The 5049-nt window shown below is 36.4% G+C and overlaps 1 pseudogene; it reads right to left on the bottom strand.

Annotated features, from left to right (window-relative positions):
- Positions 1-2273: 2273 nt before the first annotated feature.
- LOC138165576 (probable global transcription activator SNF2L1 pseudogene) lies at positions 2274-4636 on the bottom strand (annotated as a pseudogene).
- Positions 4637-5049: the final 413 nt, after the last annotated feature.

Genomic DNA, 5049 nt, shown 5'->3' with positions numbered 1-5049 from the left:
CTTTCACCAGTGGACAAATCTGGCAAAACAACATCAAAACAGACAGACAAAGTACCAGCAAAACAGCCATGTCTCCTCAGTCCTTGGCAGCTCTGGGGGCAGGTCTCAAAAGTCCAGGGCAATTCAAAGTGGCCCTCAGCAATCCTCTCAGTCTCTCTCTGCCTCCACAAGTGCTGCTTCCAAAAATTCTTCTGCCTCTATCTTGTGTCTCTCCCAATCTACGTCACCAGCTCCTCCCAGTTCAGGACTCTCTTTTCACGTCAAAAAGTCCATCCCACAAGTGGGATTAACAAGCTCTGGGATTTAACACCAAAAACTAAGCCAATACAGGGGGATCTTTATATTCCATTACTATCACAGTAGGTTAAAAACACCAAGGAATGTAGTGGTTAAATTTTACAATTCTATTAAGGAACAAGTTCTACAAGACATCAGGAGAAAGACCCTTAAATTTAAAAAGAAAGAATAATCAAATAATAAGAATTTTTGGTAGCTTTCACCATTTATCTATCGAAAATGGTTATTGGCTTTATTTGTATTTATTAATTACTTATGTTATTCTGGATACCAAACTCTTAGCAGATAGATTTGATACAATTTTTTTTTCCAATTCGAAGATTTCCTTTCTTGACCTAGATGCTTTAATTTAGTTTGTGGAGAAACTTTTTTTTTTATCTTTTGTTATTGGCTTTATCTCTTGGTTGATTTTCTATTGCTATGAGATGTATATGGTTTATTTTTTTAATTTTGTATAATATACTCTTTAATATTAAAGTCACATACTCATTTAGAATATATTGTGAAGTGTTCTGTAAGATCTTAATTCATGCCTAATTTTTAATAAAATTTGCTTTTCACTTTTCAGCAGTTTTTTTTTTAAATAAATTTTCCCTAAATTATTTATGTTTTCCATTTTATCAAACACTACTGGGTTGTTGGTTTGTATTGCTTCTGGATCTCCCTTGTATAATCTGTCCCATTGATTTATCTCTCTGTTCTTTACCCAACATAAGATAGTTCTGATGACTACTGCTTTATATTATACATATATTGAACTATGGAAGAACAATTCCCTCCATTGTCTTTATTTCTTATAATAATTTTCCTTGATATTTTTAGATATTTTGTTTTTCCAAATGTATTTTATTGTTATTAATTTATAAAGTTCTCTCAGGCATACTCTTGATAAATTGATTGATAAAGCACAAATTGCTGTCCTTTGTGATTGAAGATAACCAAAATGACCACTAAATAGTGCGTACAACTTTGGCTGATCAGACAATAAAATTTGAAAGGTTTTATCACAAGTTAGGCACAAATAGTCCATATGAGCATTTGGAGCAGAGATGCCTTAAATTTGCACATTTCGTATTTCCTTTGAGCTACTAGAATTCTGTTTTGCTTATAGAGCATAGTGGCTTCTTTGATGTGGGCATGCCATGCAGGGTGTTCCTGTGCCAATGTCTCACATGTTTCACAATCTATTCCAAAGTTCTTCAGAGAGACCTTGAAAGTTTCCTTGTATCTCTTCTAACCTCCATGTGAGTGCTTGCCTTATACAAATTCTCTATAAAGTATAGTCTTTTAGGTAAACATAGATTTTCATTCAAACACAATGACCAGCCAATCAGAGCTGCACTCTCCAGAAGAGACTGAATTCTTGCCAGTTTAGCTCTAGAAAGGACTTCAGTGTCCAGTACCCTATCTTGCCAAAAAAGTGTAAATTCTTTTGGGTATTATTTGATTTTTATTATATTGGCATGGCTTACCCATGAGATGAATATTTCTCCAGCTATTTAGACTGTTCTTTATTTTTTTTAATAATGCTTTATAATTGAAATTTATACAAGTCTTTTTTTTTCTATTTCTCCTCAAATCATTTTAATTCCATTTTTTTCCACAGCCATATATATTTTAAGTATGAAAGAATAGTGATAGAACTATAGAATCCAGGCTCTTTTTCAAAGCAGTAGTAGCACAGGAAACATAGAAAAGCTAAAACCTCTGCACCAGCCTCCAAAGAACAAGGACTGGGGAGATTTTGAGGAAGGCATGAAATTCACGAGCTACAGGACACCAAAATTTTTGGAATGAATAAAGTAGAACACTACACATTTCAGGTAAAAAGCATTGTTAAAAGATATAAAATACGCAAAAAATAAGAGCTAGCCAGAGACTTTTTGTTAGTTATTGGAAATACAATAGAAACTAGTGATTAATATTTGACCATAAAGAGGATGGGTTTGGGGGGCTGGGAATATATATTCCTCAGGTAACACTATTTCTCAGCTTTAATATTTCACCTTCTTGGCATCCTTCTTGCCAGAGTTCTCAGTGGTCGGCTCTGCCTTTCTTTTCTGGGTCATTGGCCCTTTTATTCCACGTTTCTTTTTTTCTGCTCTATCTTTTTCTTCAATTTCCATGTTCTCTTTTTCATTCAATGATATGAGAGTATTACAGCATCTCTGGAATTCCACAGCAGTTCTTGATTTGATAAACCAATCAAATCAAAATTGAGAAGCATTGCGCACACACTGGTGTAACTCTTCATACACATTTTCCTTGTCAAAGCCCATCTTATGGAGCATACAGATCAAGAATCTATCTTCCTCTTCGGTGTAGTTCTTCCCTTTGTTGGTTCCATACTGTATGTGCAGCTGATGAAATGGTGCCTTGTATCTTGAGATTTTCGCATGAAGCTGAATTCTAGCTTCTCCTCCTTCAATTTGAGCCATGATTCTCTCAATATCTTGTAGCTCATTACAAGGCTCCCAAAACACAGCTGAATATTCAATGACCTCCTCAGGTGATTTTCCCTCCATTATCTAGATCATCACACCCATACTTCTCACTAGCTTTAATAAACTGGTTAAAATCTCGTTTGTTCCAGTTTGTGAATCCTTGAGTGAGAAGTTTTTCTTTCTACTCAGTCTCCTCAGCTGTGTGAGGCTCAGCTTCATCAATCTTCTTCTGCTCCTTTCTGAGCCTGGGCTGAATTGGGAAGGTCAGGATTCCTTGGAACCTTATGATCTATAGTCTTCCAATAATAAAGAATTTCTTTTTCCAGAAGCTCAAATAAACGTGGTGGAAAGAATTGAAAATCTTGGATGTTTGGTTGTTTTGGTGGTCGGGGGGCCTTTGGAACCTTCAGCTCACTAACACGCAAAGCCTCTCTGAAATAGGCATTCACCCTATAATTGGCCTTGTGTTCTCGCTTAGGAGGCTCTATCCACTCTATCATGCTGAGCTTTTGTTTTTCTTTATAATCTTCACCTTCAAAGTTGTACAAACTTGTTTCAGTGTCCATGGTGAAATTTCTAAGAGAGCTCTCTCCTATTTTCTGCAGCCGTTCATTCATTTCCACAGTCTTCTTTTCCCCTCTCTCTAAAATAGTTGTAATGTCTTCCTCTGTCAACTCACTTTCTTTAGAAGCAAAAATATGTGTGGCTCCATGACATATCATCTGAAGCATCTCATCTTTTGCCAACTTGTTAGATTGTTGATCAATGAGCCTACCTTGCTGTATAACAATGGAGTCAAGCCTCAATTTGATCTCTGCTCTTTCTACAATTCTGTCCTCCACAGTATTGTCAGTAATAAGTCACAATACCCATACTCGCTTCTTCTGACCAATATGATGAGCTCAATCCATAGCTTGCAGATCAACCTGTGGGTTTCAGTCTGAATCATATAATATAACCACATCTGCAGTCATCAAATTAATTCCAAGACCTCCAGCCCTTGTACTCAGCATAAAAATGAATTTGGTGCTGTTAGGAGCATTAAAGGTATCTATAGCTTCCTCCCTTTCCTTGTGAGGCATCTGGCCATCCAGCCGACAGTACTGATAACCCCTCCACATACAATAATCCTCCAGGATGTCCAACAATCATGTCATCTGGCTAAAAATGAGGACTCTTGACCCCTGTTCTTTGAGTTTTGACAAGAGTTTATCCAGAGCAACCATTTTTCCACTGTTATTGACAAGATGGATGTCACTTGTATATGGTGGGCCAGGTTCAGCCCCATCAAACAGGTAGGGTTGATTACAACACTTTCGCAACTGCATGAGAATATTCAGCAACTTTTTATCCATCTTTCCAGCTGAATTTAAAATATCAATATCTTTCATCAGGATCCATGTGGACCATTCCCTTTGCATCTTACTTAGGCCAAGGTAAATTTTTACTTCCTTTTTAGGAGGTAGGCTCTTTTTTACTTCAGCTTGTATATACAGTAACAAAAATGGTTTTAAAACTGCATGTAGTCTTTCCAGAAGCTTTTGATCACCAAGACAATTTTTAGTGTCAAACCAGGAATCAAAATCGTCTGCAGAATTGAAGACATCAGGCAGCAAGAAATTGAGTAATGCCCAGAGCTCATGAAGATTATTCTGCAAAGACATTCCAGTTAGCAACAACTGGTTTGTGGTCTTGAACTCCCTAATAATCTCAGAAAGCTTGGACTTTTCATTCTTGATTCTATGAGCTTCATCAATGACTAAGTACCACCCATTAAACTTTTTGAACATGGACTTTTCTTAAATTGCCATTTCATAGGATGTGACACAAGCCTCCCACTCTCCTGGCATCATTCTATACAAGTCTTTTTTATTCTTTGGGAGATTGACACCCATATTTTATGCATTTTGTAGATATTTGGGATGAGATTTCCCTATTATTGCTTCTTGTATTTTATCATTATATAGAATTGCTATTGATTTGTAAGGATTTATTTGATAACCTGCAACTTTGGTAAAGCAATACATTAAGTGTCCCAATTAGTATCTTTGCTGATTCCCTTGGGTTTTCCCTTTAAACTGCCATATCACCTACAAACAGGCATCATTATATTTCTTCTTCACCAATATTTATTCCTTTAATTCCTTGTATTGTGCTTTCCATTTACATTGTTGTGGTTACACTATTTTGTTTTCTTGGAAGTGCTGAATGTACCCTGCATAAATTTACATACATTCACACTCATGGTTAAACAGTATAGGTTTCTGCTCCAGCTGACTTCTGGGCAATTAGAACTGGCCCCACCTGG

Source organism: Petaurus breviceps, unplaced genomic scaffold (assembly GCF_028583685.1).
Source record: "Petaurus breviceps papuanus isolate PSGF00001 unplaced genomic scaffold, PetGlider_PUasm1.0 213, whole genome shotgun sequence".
NCBI lineage: Eukaryota > Metazoa > Chordata > Mammalia > Diprotodontia > Petauridae > Petaurus > Petaurus breviceps.
The sequence above is the reverse complement of the archived record's forward strand: the minus strand, read 5'-3'. Positions and strand labels throughout refer to the sequence as shown.